At 39.2% G+C, this 17,867-nt stretch overlaps 1 protein-coding gene across 3 annotated transcripts in view; it reads left to right on the forward strand.

Annotated features, from left to right (window-relative positions):
* Positions 1 to 12,463: 12,463 nt before the first annotated feature.
* fam168a (family with sequence similarity 168 member A) overlaps positions 12,464 to 17,867 on the forward strand; it is a 62,554-nt gene continuing 57,150 nt past the window's right edge. For 2 of the 3 annotated variants that reach the window (XM_052152461.1, XM_052152463.1), the window contains exon 1: positions 12,464 to 12,622. The gene's annotated coding sequence lies outside the window, so the exon portion shown is untranslated. The remainder of the gene's footprint in view (positions 12,623 to 17,867) is intronic. The other variant, XM_052152462.1, reaches the window with a different exon arrangement.

Here is a 17,867-nt window from a genome sequence, read left to right on the forward strand (position 1 = left end):
ACTCACAGAAAATGGTAATTTCTTAAAAAATAAAAAAAGCCCAGTTCAGGGACAGAAAGCTATTAGACACAAAGAAGAAAGTCAGGAAAAGTAAAGTGAATCTGCAGGAAGTTCTCAGCATTAAGGTGCTGTGTCTGAGGTCGCTGTCTGCTGTGAATACAAATGGAAACAGCTGGAAAGCTCATGGGACAACAACTCCACTGAGCTTTGCTTCAAAGTCACATCAAACTAAGCTCAAACACACAAGTGTGTGTGTGTGTGTGTGTGTGTGTGTGTGTGTGTGTGTGTGTGTGTGTGTGTGTGTGTGTGTGTGTGTGTGTGTGTGTGTGTGTGTTGTATTTTGTGGTGTATGAGGAACTAGTAATTATGAGGGTATTATGCTAAACATGTGGTGTATGAGGACACCACTAGTGTCCCTGTAATTAAAACGGCATTAATTAAAATGTTTTTTGTTTTAGTTTTTTTTTATGTAAAAATGCCAAAAGGTTTCTGTGATGGTTAGATTTAGGGGTAGGAGTATATAGAATATATAGTTTGGTCAGTATAAAAATCCTCGTAATGATAGGAGTACCAGCACGATTGTGTCCCTTTGATGAGAGGTAGTCGTGAGGTGCTAATAAAGACAAGCATACCGGCTCTGGCGGTGAACATAATGGGCTGTTAATAGTTAGACACATGCACCTTTAGAAGTCCAATCAGAAGAGCAGTTTGACACAGCTGCTTAGTGAGGAACCCCCTTGTATCAGTCAGTGAGTGATGTGTTTCTGTTTCATCTTTAATGAAGCCAACCAGCAGCCCTCACCGCTGCTTTCTCTTTAGCGCCAGTGCTGTAATGAGACCTCCGTACCCCCAGAGGTCACTGTTGTGATATAATGAGAAGCCGTCTGTGGGAGCAAAAGTATCACTTGAGATGATTCACTTTATTTTGATTGTTCTGCCTTGATCAGACAAACCCAGACTGACTTGTATTGGGTTAATAAAAGTGTGAGACCTTTAAGTCTAGTGTGTTCTTTAATGTTTGGAATCATCTTTAGCATTGGTTAGAATTTGTTTTATTTATTTTGGCCTTCGACACTTTTATAGAGCTACATGGTTTAGTCATGACATCAATTTGCAGGATAACATGAAAGGCTAATTCCTCATAGTTCCCCTTTGGCAATTTCCAATGGGTTTTTAGTAATAACACATTCAACCTCAAACTTAACGTTTTGAGCCTCAGTGTTTGTTTTTATAAGTAAAGTGCTGACAACTTGCTATAAAAGTACTACAACTATCATGAAGATGTGAAGCTAACGTAGAAGAAAGACACAGACTTTTTTCAAATATTTTTAAAATTAAGAGCCTTTAGTGTGGATTGGTTAAGTGTTCTCTAAACAGATGTGTTTTCAGCTGGTTCTTGAATGTTGGGAGCTCATTCCACCACAGACGAACAGAGAAAGTGAATGATTATTAAATAGACTTTATGCTTTAGTGTAAAAGGACCACCAGGCACTGCTCGTTTATTGACCGCAGAGAGCGCGTCACATGTCGACTCGCAAGCTCTTCAAGACTTGTACCCATGTCCTTTACACTTATCAGTTGAGCTACTGCACTATTTGATAATGTGTGAACAAGCTTGTTAATGTAGTTTGTTATGTAATCAAAATGTCTTTTAAGTCATGCACTTAAAGTTCCCGTGAACCGGAATTTGCAAACAACTTTTCTCCAGTGTTGTGACGTATTTCCGAGAGAAACGGAACACTAAATGAGGCAAAATAGTGGGCGTGGCTTTTTTTCCAACTATCACCTGATTGGATCTAAAAAAGTAGGTGTTTCATTCAGAAATGGAGGCAGATCTTAACGCAAGTTTACAATCGGTTGTTGAGGATTACTCGCCGCCTGAAACACCGCCAGCAGTCCCCTTCCTGCAGCAGGAGGAGGAGGAAGATGAAGAAGAACAGGAACACACGGAGGATCATTTCGTCACAGGGGGAATCAGACCTTACATGTTTGAGCCGTTACATGCGGAGGGTTCGAATGGTAAAAAGTGTTCCGTGATTGTCACAACCAAAAATGCACCTCCTCGCCATCTCTCCTTTCACACGCTGTCAATGCTCGCAAACACACAGGCAGCCTGTCTACTGTCAGTTGGAGGGGCGTGGTTACGGATGTTAAGGAGACACCTAAACCGTCAAACCTACATCATCAGGCAAGGTCCTCCACTGCAGGGGGGCGGGGAATTTTCAGATTTTGATTAAAGATTACGAAGCCAAAAAACTTTTTTGTGTGGATTGACTTGCATGGATGAATTGTTCACCACAAAACGATCAATTTAGGCAAACAAAGTAAGTATGGTCAATTTTTAATTCATGGGGACTTTAAGTATGTGTTTTGATGTCATTACATAGCATTGTGTGGAACAGGGCAAAAAGTAAGTGTTTATGAACTTAACCTGCAGTGAATAAAAGTCATTGTCATTAATAAGAAGAAACCGCAAAATCATTTTGGAAAAATTTAGGTACAGTAACCGGATTCACCTGATTGCGAGACCTGATTGCGAAATTTTGATTTTCCAAGTTAAATGGAACGAAGCATTAGGCTACAGTTCCGACACTGACCTGCCAAAGTTCACTCTCTGCATGGGAGGAGGGAGCTGACAACCTCAAGTCAAATTTAGCTCTATCTTACTGAGAAGTTCTAAATACTCACCACTATCTCTCAACTAATAAGACATACAAAAACTTTTTCAGTTGTTTGAAATTCTTGCCTCTCGGCAATAAGATACTTCAAATGATGTAAAATGCTCAGATGGTAGATGTTTGCTTGTCCTTGGCAAAATAATTACACAGGCAGTCATTGACCGCAGTTACCTCTCGGTGGTGCAATTTCGAACCTTGAATGCAACTCTGACAACAAACAGACAACTCTTTTCTGACAAGACTCTTCTGAAATATTGTCTTGTCTTCTTGGTGGCTGTCATGTGTTGTCCTTGTTCCTGCCAAACATATGCCTCAAGACTGTCGCTCTCTCTCTGTCTGTCTCTCTCACTCTGACCTGTTTTAACTTGCCGGTGTTCATCTGCTGCCGAATCAAGGCTCCCTGGGTGTGTTGTAGGACTTTGTAGAAGTCATTTGAGATTACAAAGTTTCATGAGGTTTCCGAAAATCAACGCATAGCCCTCTGGTTCTTCATTCAAAGTCACATCTCAGTAGGACCTGGGAAAAAACAAAGACGAAGAAATACAAAGGGAAAAGCACAAGTAAGTCCCTGTTTTTTTTTTTCTTACTCTATGCAAATTACAAAAGCAAAAAAGAGAGATCAAAGAGTCTGTAATATCTAAAGCTTTGGGACCAGACAGACGTGTGGGGAGGCAACAATGAGCTGGACTGCAAAAATCAGGATGCGTTCATAATGTTCGTGAGAATAATATTTCACAAGTTTACCTTTGCATTAAGAAGTTATACTGACTTTGTTGTTGACTTCTGGTTGCTGTAATTTTGTCTTTTGCATAGTCGAATTCCATTGGCCCTGGCTTTGTTGCAACAAATAATTATTCTGTTCTATCATACGCCAACCACTTCATTCCTGACCCCAAGCCCATATCTTGACCTGTTATCCCTTAAAAAAAAGTTGTTATTGTTGTTTTTAAATTTTTTACGTTTAATAATTCTGTAAGCTTCACTGTCTACTTTAAGTATAGTTTTATTTTCTTAACTTGGTGTTTCAGACATGACTTGTGTCAGACACCAGCATCAAGTCGACAGTGTTTTTCATTGTGCTCTGCGTCAACACTTATGATTAGCATCCTGCACTTTCTCTTAGTCTCTAAATCTGCGTTGTGTTCACTCACCTGAGAAATGCAGTTCTGCTGAGCACCGTGAGTGTAATAATAAGTGAGCAGAGTTTTGGCACCTTGTCATGTCTGATTTCACCTTATTACTGATACTTCTCTGCCACAAATGCACACAATGTTTGAGAGAAATATGTTCTTTCTGTTCTGTCAGGGAGAGAAGAGCTAGAGTTAGTCACTCAAACATAATTGATTATCACTTTATTATCCTTCATCTTAATTACCCAGCTGGGCCATACCAATTCACCCAAAAAATTAAGATTCTCTCATCATTTACTCACCCTCATGTCATCCGAGATGTTTATGACTTTATTTACGCATCATCCTACCACCTGTCCACTTGACCCTATCCCCTTCCATCTTAAGCCGATCTAACCCACACTCACACACATTATCAACACATCTCTCACAACTGAAAACTTTCACAATACATTAAAGCAGGCTCAAGTAAGCACACTGCTCAAAAAAACAACACATAACCCGACTGTAGTCCAGAGAGACCAGTCTCTCTCCTACCCTTCCTGTCTAAAACTATTGAGAGTCATATTCAACCAGTTGTCTGCTTTTTTCTCTCAGAACAACCTACTCGACAGACATCAGTCTGGCTTCAAAAAAGGACACTCAGCAGAGACTGCCCTTTTGTCAGTAGATGAAACTGTGCGACTGGCAAGAGCTAACTCAAAATTATCCATCCTCATCCTCCTTGAATTGTCTGCTACAAACATAAGCAAACTAAGTGGTTGCTTTTTGAAATAATCAAGCATTGACAATAGTCAATCATATTGGTGACACCGAGGGGCCCCCAAATCAAATTCTGCTTAGGGACTCATAAAGGCTTGGGCCGGCCCTGCAGTGAACCAAAATATTCTCCTGTCCACCCTCTCTAACATGGACATCACAGGAACTGCGCTTGGATGGAATGAGTCATAACCTATTGGCAGATCTTTTCAGATCCCCTGGAGAGGAGAGGTTTCCAAGTCACACCAGATGACCACTGGTGTTCCTCAAGGATCAGTGCTCAGACCCCTAATCTTCTCGATATACACAACATCACTTGGATTGATCAATAAGGCACATGGATTTTACTACAACTTCTATGCAGATGACACGCGGCTACCACACCTGTTGTTCCAGCCTGATGACCCCACTGTCTCAGCTCGTATCTCTGCCTGCCTCTCTGTCATTTCGGCCTGGATGATGTAACGCCACCTTCAGCTCAACCTTGCAAAGACAGAACTCCTTTTGATCCCAGCCAACCCATCTGTTGACCACAACCTCACTGTTAAATCACTATCACTCTATGGAAGGAGGAAGCGGGGCCAGGTGAACAGTCCACATAATTCTTTATTATGAACACTTTTCAGTCTACAACAGTGCTTTTCAGCCACACACTGAACACACACTCACACACACACACACACACACACACAGAGCTTTGTGCATTTCTCTCCCTTCTCCAGCGGTTTGGACTGACCTTTTTACCCCTTACAGCTCTCACTGCAGCACAAAACAGCTGTTAGAGGTGATTTTTCAGAGGTGTCAATCCTTACTGTGCTTCCCCTCCCGACATCACTCTCCACAGACGTCACTTGGCCACGCCCACATCACCACACTCACTATTCATCTTGGTTCAACTACACTAACACCTACCAGAACCGCTTGGAACCTGGGAGTGGTGGTAGATGACCAGCTTATTTTTACCACACACAATCTCATCAACCACACGGTTTTGCAAATTTTCAATCTACAACATCAGGAAAATCAGATCATTTCTGTCTGAATATGATGCACAGCTTCTGGTCCTAGCTCTGGTCATTTCAAGACAGGACTACACTAATTCTTTGTTGGCTGGCCTCCCAGCTAACACAATTAAGCCACTGCAGATGGTCCTGAATGCAGCAGTGCATCTGGTCTTCAATCAGCCAAAAAGGGCTCATGTCACCCCACTCTTGATTTCACTTCACTGACTACCTGTAGCTGCCCACATCAAATTGACTCTGGCCTTCAGGACAGCTAATGGAACTTCACCCTCTTACTTCAATTCACTTCTCCAGGTCTATCCTCTAACTCGGTTTCTGCTCTCTACCTGGTGGCCCCATCACCTAGAGGCTCAAAATCTATTCACGATCGTTTACTTTCTCTGTTCCACTGTGGTGGAATGAGTTTCCAACCTCCACATGATCTCCTGAAACCATCTCAACATTCAAGAACCAGCTGAAAACACATCCGTTCCGCAAGCACTTCACCAATCCACACTAATTTCACTTACTATTGAACTTAACTTGCACTTACTGGACACACACAAAGATAAAGATCCCCCATTTAGCCTGAACAGACTGTAGGGGCAAGTGCTGTTAGCGAGCACCTATGAAGGCCAACACCACACACACACAAAACACCTCTGTCTCTTTGTTCTGTGCTAGCACCTATACTACTCAAGCCACATTGAGAGCATGGCAGTACAACACAGTAGATGTTGTTGAACTTTGTATGACAAATTGCTTGCCATGTTCCTCATTTTTAAGTCGCTTTGGGAAAAAAAATTCTGCTAAATAACTAAATGTTAATGTAAAATGCAATACAATGCAAGTGAATGGTGATCAGGCCTTTGAAGCTCCCAAATGCAGATAAAGGCAGCATAAAAGTAATCTGTATGACTCCAGTGGTTTAATCAATGTCTTGTCATCAGTACCTCTTGACAGCAATCTCTTTGGCAATCATGATTTCAAGCTTGATTACATTTCTGATAGTGCCATCTAGCGCCCTGCATATGCTTAAAGCACTAGGAAGCAAAATTGAGCTTAAATTCATGATCTTGCCTAGAGACTGCAATGGCAAGACGTACAGTGAAAAAGGAGTTACATTTTGGTCTGTTCTCACCCAAAGCCAACTAGATCGCTTTAGAAGACTTTGAATAAATCACTGAAGTCACATGGATTACTTTTATGTTGACTTTATCTCCTTTATGGAGCTTTTGGCATTCTGGTCACCATTCACTTGCATTGTGTGGACTTACAGAGCTGAGATATTCTTCTAAAAAATCTTTGTTTGTGTTCAGCAGAAGAAAGAAATTCATACACATCTGGGATGGCATGAGGGTGAGTATCTGAGTGGCGACCTTTCATTTTAATAAAAATAGAGCCACATTTCCCTCTTGTGGTAATTGGGTGTCATAGCAGGAAGGATTTTCTGTCAAATTTCTGTTAACTGTTGCTATTTCTTCTTATAGTGAGGTTTACAGAGGGGACTCAACAGCCATAAATGTAAACATTACATGGCTAAGAAATCTGAATAAATCATGTTAAGTTACAACCAGAATAGTAAATCTGACCAAATCAAATGGTAAGTACATCCATAGAGTATGAGCTCTGTTAATATCTGACAGTAAACAATACATTTATGAGGTGTAGCCTATATATAAGAAATAAACAACTGCCTGAAAGATTAGATGCAATATATTGAATAAAAGCATATATGTGTGCCATGTACCAAACACAAAAGACGCAACAAGAATCACTTTCAACTATATTTCATTATTACATTTCCCAGCATATTAACATTAGTATCTATATTTGATGCTTTGGTTTATTCTTAACTGGTTTGGAGGGAACCATTTTGAGCGATTTTTACTTACAAAAAGTACTACTGTGGTATCAGATGGTAATACCATGGTATTGTGGACATGCACCGTTGTACTACCATTTTGGTATGTACCATGGTATTCTTGGAAGTACCTTGGAGTACCATGTAAATACCATGAATTTCAGTACCATGGTGTTACCATCACTTTACTCTAATATTGTATGTTAATAAATTAACCTTATAAAAAAATAATGTATTTTTTTGCTACATTTTGGGCATGTACCATGGTAATACCTCAATATACTTAAAGCGTGTTGGAGTAAATGTAAAAGCCTTGGTATATGAATATGGTATATCAAAGTACAATGGCATTATCGTCTGGATTATATTTAGGACTAGGTGATACAATCCCTTGTGTGTTGCACATACCTTGAGGCCTTGTTGTTATGAGTGGGAATGATGATGACATCTCAGGGTTTTCAAATGGGCACCCTCCTTCCTCAGTGTTTCACTGATGAGCCCACTACACCTCCAGAGGGTTCAGCAATGAAGCCTGGCGTCCCAGGCTCACCCCCCTTGACGTCAACTCGTTCTCGATGTTACTTTGGAGCCCAGGTGTTGTCTGTCCTCTTAATCCAGAGCCACTGGCTTGCCCTTTCAGCTGCACTGGAAAGGGCTTTGATGGCTTGATGTTGGGCCTGGCCTCGGATTCCCATGTCTTTAAACAGCCTGGTAGTTGACATGCCTACAATACCTCTGCAGCCAACTTCCAATGGACAAACCTTAGCTTTCCAGCCATTTTGTTCAGCGTCGGCTGCCAGCTCAGCGTACTTAAGGCTCTTCCGTTCATAGGCCTCCTCCACAGCATCTTCCCAGGGCACTGTAAGCTCTATGATGTATGTGGTGCGAACTGAGGTGGACCAGAGCATGAGGTCCGTTCTGAGGTTGGTCATGGCGATCTCAGCTGGAAATCAGAGCCTATGTTCCAGGTCCGCCAGTAGCTTCCAGTCCCGTGGCGCTCCCAGATGCCCGGTCTCTGGTTTTGAAGTGCCGCCTTCCCGAACAAAATCTCTTGCCGATGCAGGATGGGATGACTGAGGAGGCTGGGCATTAATGGCTGTCCGTCTGGTCTCCAACGTAGCTGCTAGACACTTCAGTACTTGGTTGTGCCACCAGGTGTAGCGGCCTTGTTTAAGGCTTGTCTTGCAGCCGACGAGAATGTGCTTCAGGTTTGCTGGGGATGGACAGAGTGGGAAAGTAGGGTCTTCGCCGTACCATTGGCTGAGGTTTTTGGGAGATGGCAGGACATCATATGTGGCTCGTATAATGAAGCTGGTTTGAAATGCTTTCATGTCCCACAACTCCTTCCAAGAGAACTTTCTCTTCTCAACTCCCTCCCATCTCATCCACTGCCCTTGCTTTGCTTGAGAAACAGCCCTCTTGCCGGCGCACCTCCTCGACCACGAGACCTCATTGCTGAGATGGAGTTGCCCTGTACCAGGATGGTTTGCTCTCTCCAAGGCCGAGGCCTCCTCTCCCTTGTTGCACATGGTCAACAAATGTCCCTGTGCTTGAGGGCTGACTTTGCCTGCTGTGAAGCTGCCGATGGGGTCCAATTCCTCCCAGTTGCCAGGGTGGGAGCAGTTTTGGCTACACATGGGTCACTGGATTCTGTCAGTGTCATCTCCAGCCTTACCTTGTTGCACTTGAACTCCTCTGAAAGACTGGAGATAAGAAGTTCCAGGATGCCTTTTCCATAGAGCCCTATGTTGCTAAAGCACCTGGGGAGAACTAGCCACTTTCTGGCAAATGAGCTGATCAGCCTCTCCAACTTGTCGACCTTTGATATTGAGGCCTCATAGATGGTCAATGGCCATATTAGCTGGGGTAGGAGACCAAATTGAAGGCACCAGAGCTTCAACCTGCCAGGAAGCAAGGACCTATCGATACTCTCTAGGCTTTTGGTGGTGTCCTGCCTAAGCTGGTCCACTTGATCTGTGTCCTTGAGGGTTGAATCATACCAGCGTCCCAAGCTTTTGACTGGTTTTAGCTGCTCTCCTTCCACCACCCACCGTGATGCTCTGATGATGACCTCCATGGCCATGGTGAAGGCTAGCGCGGAGATGGTACATCCTGCCATGATGCCTACTTCCAGCCGTTGCCATGCTGTGGTGTACTCTGCTGTAGTCAAGCATAGCTGCATGTCCTGGAAGTAGGTTTTGACAAGGGTAGTGATTGCCTCTGGGACACTGAATTAGTTGAATGTAGTCCAAAGGAACTGAGCCACTTTACCACCATACCATCCACTTATACCAGCCACTTATACCATCATGTACCATAGTATTGCCACAGCAAAGGAAATATATGCAAGGAAACCTATCAGCTACTCAAAAGGATATGTGAGCTTATAACACATTTGTAACACTAGATGGCATTGTTGTTCTTTCTCGGCTGAAATGCCTCAGAACTATTTACTTACAGAGCAGTATTTCTTTATCTCATTCACAAGGAAAGCGACCATTCAAAAGCTCACACCTATTTATTCATTGAACATACTTGTTGAAATCTGAGACTAGTTTACATATATTCGATCTTAGTAACTTGAGTCTTATGTAATGATTATTCTTCTCACCTAAATCAGACATCAGAAGACTACAAAGGACAGTTCGGTCTGCTGAGAGGATTATTGCTTGCCCCCTGCCCTCCCTTCAAGAACTATACACTTCCAGAGTGAGGAAAAAGGCTGGTAAAATCACTCTGGACACCACTCACCCAGCCCACTACCTTTTTGAACTGTTGCCTTCTGGCCGGCGCTTCAGAGCTCTGGACACCAGAACCGTCAGACACAGGAACTGTTTTTTCCCTCAGGCCATCCATCTAATGAACAATTAAATTGCCCCATTGAGCAATAATTATGTGCAATACACAGTTTAATCCAGCCATCCATCCATCGTCAACCGCTTATCCTGTGTACAGGGTCACGGGGGGCTGGAGCCTATCCCAGCTAACATTGGGCGAAAGGCGGGGGACACCCTGGACAGGTCGCCAGTCCATCGCAGGGCCACACATAGACAGACATACACTCACACTCACCTCCACATCCACATCCACACCTAGGGCAATTTTTTTTGGAGACACCAATTAACCTAGCCTGCATGTCTTTTGGATGGTGGGAGGAAACACAGTTTAATTTTAATTTTAATTTATATTATCCAACATATCCACTTCTGCCATTACTTACTTTGCTCTGTACATAATATACAGTTTTTTGTTCTTTACATAACAGATTGTATTAAATTTGCACTACGTGTGTGTGTGTATGTAGGTATGTATGAAGGTGAGTGTATGTACAATTATTTATTTTGTGTTCTTTTTTGTTTTTAATTACCTATGTCTTGCTGCTGTTTTTGGTATTGTTTGTATTGTTGTAGACTGGAAGCTCCTGTCACCTAGACAAATTCCTTGTATGTGTAAGCATACTTGGCAATAAAGCTGATTCTGATTCTGATTCTGATTCTGATTCTCTAGTTTAGGCGCATTATATACACTAGAGGGCGCGCAAATTCAAGCCATATCAGTTTCTTTTGTGAGGAATTATAGGTTTGCTAGCATAAATACCGCAAAGTGCCGTATATTATATATAATACACATTATATTATATTTTTAAGGAATGAGTAAGAACAATTGGAAAATAATTATATTGGGTATGTAATAGTTTTCTTTATTTTTCATGGGCTTAATATCTCGCAATAGAATGTATAGCACATAAAATCGTTCCAAGAAAGCCGTTCAGTTGATTTATTGCATTAAACCTTTGTTTTGAGTGGGATTTAGTGACCCAAACCTACACGAGACTCTGGAATTTTGAAAAATTATTTTGCAAAGTATTTTAAATAATAAAATAATACATTTATAATTCGTAATAAAACGATTAGTTAAATATTAAATATCGTCACCTTCCTAAAATAATGTCCTAAGTAATTTCTTCAGGTTTTTCAGACATTTTACCAGAGGTGGCCAGCAGCATCGTGAGGAGATGATTTAGGCAAAAAAAATAAATAAATAAAATAAAATAACATTAAACATTATTTTAGGAAGGTGACGATATACAATCATTATACAGAATTATAATTGGATGCAATAATAAATAATACAAAATGTTGTCATTTTTATATACATTTCATAATATATTTTAATAGTTTAATATTTATACAAAAAAATATATATATATATATATATATATATATATATATATATATATATATATATATATATATATATAATATAAAGCTTGTGTTCTTTTTGAAATACATCAAGACTTATAACGGTGGCAGTTATAACAATAATAAATATTATTTTTAAATAATAGAATAAGAGCAGTCATAATTAGTAAAGCAATACTAGTATATTTAATGTACAATTATTATATACAATGATAATATACATACAAACATCAATAATAATAATAACAATAACATTGTTACTGTTAATAATATACCACATATTGTTATAATATATTATGTTATTATATATATGAATATATTATGTTCATAATGTATGAACCTTTTCAGATATTTTTATACCCAAAATTATATAGGCCTATATATAAAGCCCATGATGTCCTTTTTAAAGAACACCAAGAATTACAACGGTGGCATCTATAACGTTCAAGATATTAACAAAAAAGCATAGTGGACAAAAACTATTTCTGGATCTCAGAAGGACATGAGTGTTGATTTCTGATAGACCGTCGGAAACTGTCGCATTCTTATGACTTTCGCTTGAGCTCAACATAGACTATCGACCTTCACTGCGCATACCCAAATGATCATGCACCACAACATTAAATATCAGCGCAGAACCGTTTTCTGTCTATGCACTCTCATGCGTGCATATTTTGGCCCATATTGGCTCATTTTTGACCATGGAAAATGCACTCAATGACTGGTGTGTTGAGTTCTGCGTCATTTAAGAGGTCCTCCCCTTGTGTTCCCATGTTGCTGGCCCTCTTTCTCTGCCCCCCCTCCCTCCTCTCTTCTGGCATCCCCCATCCCCCATCGCTCGATGTGCTTCCATACAGCCCTGAAAAATCAACCGGAGGAGGAAACATTCACAGAGGAGAAAAGAGTAACCCTTACCAACCCATCAAGATCGCTTTTAACCGGGAACATAGATTGGACCTGTGAGATCTGTCTAAACCATATCACACTGGTAAGTCTGATTTGATGTCGTTTTAAATGATAAAGCCCAGATATCTCTTCAAAAACACCATCAGACCGTCACCACCATCAAACACCAGCGATTCTTTTCTCGCGCTAATGCGCGTGTTAGTAATGGTGTTTAATGGCCAACCTCGCTCTAATGATATTTGATGGTGACTTGTGAGAAAAGAAATGCTTTGCGAATTCCGATTATTGCGATCAGAATATTGATTATAGCCGTTTAGGGACGGATGCGATAGATTTTTTTAAGCTGCCTTTCTCCGTTCCCTTGTCATGCATGCATTTATACATTCCACAGAGCTGAGACAGAGAGAGAGCGCCACTCAAAATGGTGTCTGAAGGAGTTTGAGGCCTTTAAACACTCACGGACAGCCTATCATACGAGCTGTTATGAGAAAATATCACGCGCGAACAAAGAATCGAACGCATCCATGTGCAACGATGTAACAGCGATCGTGACGCAATATAGACGCGAGTGTTACAATGTAACGAGCATTCGGGCGCTACTGTTACTTTCTCTTTTTTGTTGCATTGTCTGGGCAAACGAGATGGTTTATATTGCAATGCAAAATTATTTGCATTATGAACATTTTAATTTCTTGTCATTTTTGCATGATTGGTTGAGTGATACAAAGGGAAACAGCACATTCCTTCATAGCCCATAACAGTCATTGTGTTATAATACATTATTTTATAATTTCTGTATGTTTTTTGTTAATCTCATATATATGTAGTGTGTGTGTGTAATCTATTAAACTTGTCAAGTAACTGAGATATCTGCTTTTGTTTGATGATGCTTGAATCAGCACAGACTGGCTTCTCATTATTTGCTGTCCAATCCAACATTCCTGCATTTAAACCATCAATAGCTCTTCTGATGGATAGTCTTAACATTACAGTGGCTGAGAAGAGGAGAAAGCACTTCATTTGTTTTCATTGATAGATTCATTATCAGTTCGAAATTGAATTTGCACTGCAAAGCTCCCCATCGAAGAATGACTATGACTTATCAAAGGGTTATGGATTCTGCTGCGAGTATGTTGGCTTTGTGTTGCATGCAGCACGTTTGTCACAATTAAAGGATTTGTTGTAGTCAGAGTCTTTTCTAGGAGTAGCAGGTGTTCTGATGGCATGTATGAAGGGAAATGTAGTTATTGCTTATACATAGGGTTAGGAATTTGAACAAAAACGCTAACCAAAGTTTAAACGTTGGTGCGAAAATCGTCCTGCACTGTGATACAAACGTGAAATATACCTCAAGTTGTTCTGGGTAAATTGTGGAGCTATTTCTCATCTAAGCAATCGTTTTATACATTTTATACATACGTTTACATTGAAGGAGGGACGTTGAAGTCATCACTGTGTAAAAAACATTTACCATGGAAAAATTGTAAACTATTGATTTAAAATGGATAGAAACAAAGTATAGAAACAATATATTTTAATTATATTGCAAAATATTAAGATGTATTCTAGGGATACACCATTATGAATATTTTTGGCATTTTAGCAAAAGACTACAGGCCAATATCAACACTAATATTTAGCTACGTACCATATTCACTGCTTTTTTTTCACTGTTCTAACAATAAATCGTTTCCATTGAACATTGGATCTGTTGAACACATGACAGGACAACATTTTAAAGAGAGCCACAGTAAAAGGTAAAAAGATTTAAAAAATAACTAAATACAATAACATGATGATTGATTTTAAGAAGGTTATTTTGTACATTTTTGCACATCTGTTTTTGCTGTTCAAACCAACAGAACTCCAATTTTGCATTTATGTACTGTATATAATAGAACATTACAAAATTCGTACTATGCATATATTGGGCAATTCCAAGGAAATGTCAACATGCAAGGTTAGATTGAGATTTCAATCTTAATCAATCATGCAGCATTAGTGTATATTATACCGATGTCTCAAAAGTTAAAGTCTGCTGATTTCAAAGCATTGTGGATGGTTTTCTTCATCATATAGCTGATAGGAAAGTGCCACTTTCACAACTGTCATGTCCATTTTTTACAGTTTTTCGGCATTAACATTAGAATGAGAATAATACAAATTAAATATTACATGTTCTTAGGAATTCCAAACCTTCTACATATCATGGCTATTATTATTTTTGTAATGTGTATTTGAATGAACAGAGTTTGTTACTAAATATTTATAAATAAATCATCTGTTTTCCATATCTGCATTTTCATGCTTATAACCGATATGCTGATGGTTTTAATTTGGTAAATAATTGGCTGATAAATATCTGCAGCCAATTCATCGATGCTTCTCTAAAAATTCAAATAATTAAGTACTTTGAGACTGTACGGAGGCCAAATTTATTATGTCATTCACACTGCGTCATGGAAGTTGGCGGTCATTGCAGAGCTCTTTTGCCGTGCTTTGTTGTCCTTGAGTCTCTGATTTGTGCATCTTTTCTCTTCAGGATCCACAGGTAATGTGGACTAGTTCTTCTCCAGGTATTCCGCTATTAAACACATTTTTTTTTAAATGAAGTTCAAACAAGGCAGACTGATAACGCAGTCTGAAAAAACCTAGGAGCTCACGGTATGTCTGTTTTAAAGGTTTGTAGTAATCGCTAAATATCAGTTCACCTATGGACAAAATGAATGGGATTTTTACTTCCAGAAACAGACTATTACACTAACGTTTCACCTTAAATGATACTAAGCAACTGAAATGTAAAATCCAATCAGTGTTGTTTGATTTTAACAAAAATCACATTCCTTTTTAGACGTTCGTTGAATGTCTTCATCCATACATTCATTATTCACTCAGTAATTGGGCCGCCAATATTTCTCACGAGTGTTAAGAAAGTCTCCATTTCACTACATACATATTTGAATGTAAGCTTGTGGCAACATTTTAATTGTGTCACAGTATGTGTGCATGTTTGCAGTGCTTTGTGTCCATTCATTAGAGAAGGTTTTATTTTGAGTGGAAAAACTGATGGAGGTTTTTTGATGAGCTATCTGTGTGTGTGCACCAAATCCACAGTGAAATGAGAGGATTATGACAGACTGCACCACTCAGCTGTATGTTAGTGTATGCATTCACTGTAATAGTGTTTATAGACTTCAGATTAACCATGCTCTCTGATACACACATACACACACCCTAAGGGGATGTTGGTTTCCCCTGATAAACAGCAGCAGAGAATGCTGTGAGATCATGCCTCCTGGCTACAGGGGAATCCCATTAGATGTATGATGATTGTTCAGTGTATCAATGTCTCTTGAGATAGGCAAACAATAGCATTCAAAATGTATCATCATATATATATATATATATATATATATATATGTATATATATATATATATATAAACTGTTGAACATGAGTATCTAGTTGACTCCTTTGGTGGGCATATTAAAGGATTAGTTCAACCCAAAATGGAAGTTATGTCATTATTTATTCATCCTCATGTTTTTCCATACCCATATGGCTTCCTTTCTTATGGGGAACACAAAAGTACATGGTATATACTCATAATCCTCTCATTTCACTGTGTATACCATGGTACTAAAGAATTAACATATGCCATGGTATTTACATGGTACTCCAAGGTACTTATAATACCATGGTTTAATATTTTGATATTCAAAATAATTTTTTTCATGCCATTCATACGTTTTTAAAGCCTTAAAGGAAATCATATATACCTATTTTATTATATGATTTCCAGATAAATATGAATAAAGGTGTGTGAAGACACATGCACGTTTAGAAGTATGACATTTTGAATGACAATTAATCGTAAAAGCCCTAAAAGAGACAATTAATTGTAAAAATTATTTTTTTGACAATTTATCGTCTGTCAAATTTCATAAGTGTGACAGCCCTACACATGCTGTTATTATTGCTTATTATTAAATGTTTGATCTCTTAGGTGTTCATTAGACAAAATATTGTTTGTTTATATTTTAATATGATTTGATCAAAATCTGTAAATGACTGAGAATTTACAGTTAACGCAACCCCAGTGTTAACTCTCTTTTTGGTATCCTTTACATCGTGCGAAAGTTATCGGGTTGTCATGACAACGAAGCTGAAATACTGGATAACTTTGCACAGGTTAGTGAGCGATTTAATCACACTAGTCATGTTAACACAGTCTGTGTCTTTACAGTCCATTTAGACCATACTAATCCACATACAAAAATAGACAAACGGTTTGAAACACTCATTATTAAATTTTCCAGTGTCTTCATGAATGGATAATTGACTTTATTTCCTCTCCTTTTCTTCAGTTTTTCATTTTCTAAATTGTGACTTCAGAAACTATTTTTTTGAATAAATCACCAATTTTCTATTTTGTTTCTTGCAATTTGCGCTTTGGGCTGTACCAATATAATGGGGGTATGGGTTGATGATCAGACTGCTTAATACTGTTGTGGCATTCAGGAGTAGTTTAAAATACCGCAGGGGTCAGAAACCTATATGGCACGGATGCTACCATTGGCACGCAGAGGGATAATTAGTGGAACATCGGCTATAGTGAGAAGCCGCCTGGCTGGCAGAATCCGACACTGATGCATCATGTGATTCAGTCCACCTGCCTCTTCGAAGTCTTTTTTCTCCAAGTCTATAAAAAAGCATTTTAATGCACAAAAATATAACCAAGCGAACAGATTAATTCCTTGGAGTGAGAGTGGAAGGAGTACAAAATTCAGAGCTGTTCAATGCAGTAGCAGCTGACACTCGGCCAGTTACTAGTGACAGTTTTCTTCCATGTAGAAATTAATTCAAGGAGAAATTAATTTTAATATCCATATAAAAGCCATAATCCTTCAAAAAAGATGAGAGATTGAATCCCAATCGTCCATTCATCTGTAGGGATTGAACAACGCAAAGCCTAAATTTGTATGCTTGTGTGAACCACTAAAAGTGTAGATATGTGCTTGGCACTATGGGTCGTGTGAATGGTTTGTCTACTTCTTCGCTATTTCCCGTGGGCCAAAAATGACCCCTCTTTGTGCCAATATGGCACGCGTGCAGTATTTTAAACTATACTCCTGAACCTCCATGCAGTAATAAGCAGTCAGAATTAACCGGAAATAATGAATGTTTCAAAGCGTTTTTCTATATTTATATTTGGATCGGTACGGTCTAAAAAATGAACTGTAAAGCATTACACAGACCTTAACACATAAGTTTGAGAATTGTGACTATACTTTTGAAACTGTATTTAATGTTTTGTGTATTAGATCC

The sequence above is a fragment of the Xyrauchen texanus genome, chromosome 21 (genome assembly GCF_025860055.1).
Source record: "Xyrauchen texanus isolate HMW12.3.18 chromosome 21, RBS_HiC_50CHRs, whole genome shotgun sequence".
In the NCBI taxonomy this organism is placed as follows: domain Eukaryota; kingdom Metazoa; phylum Chordata; class Actinopteri; order Cypriniformes; family Catostomidae; genus Xyrauchen; species Xyrauchen texanus.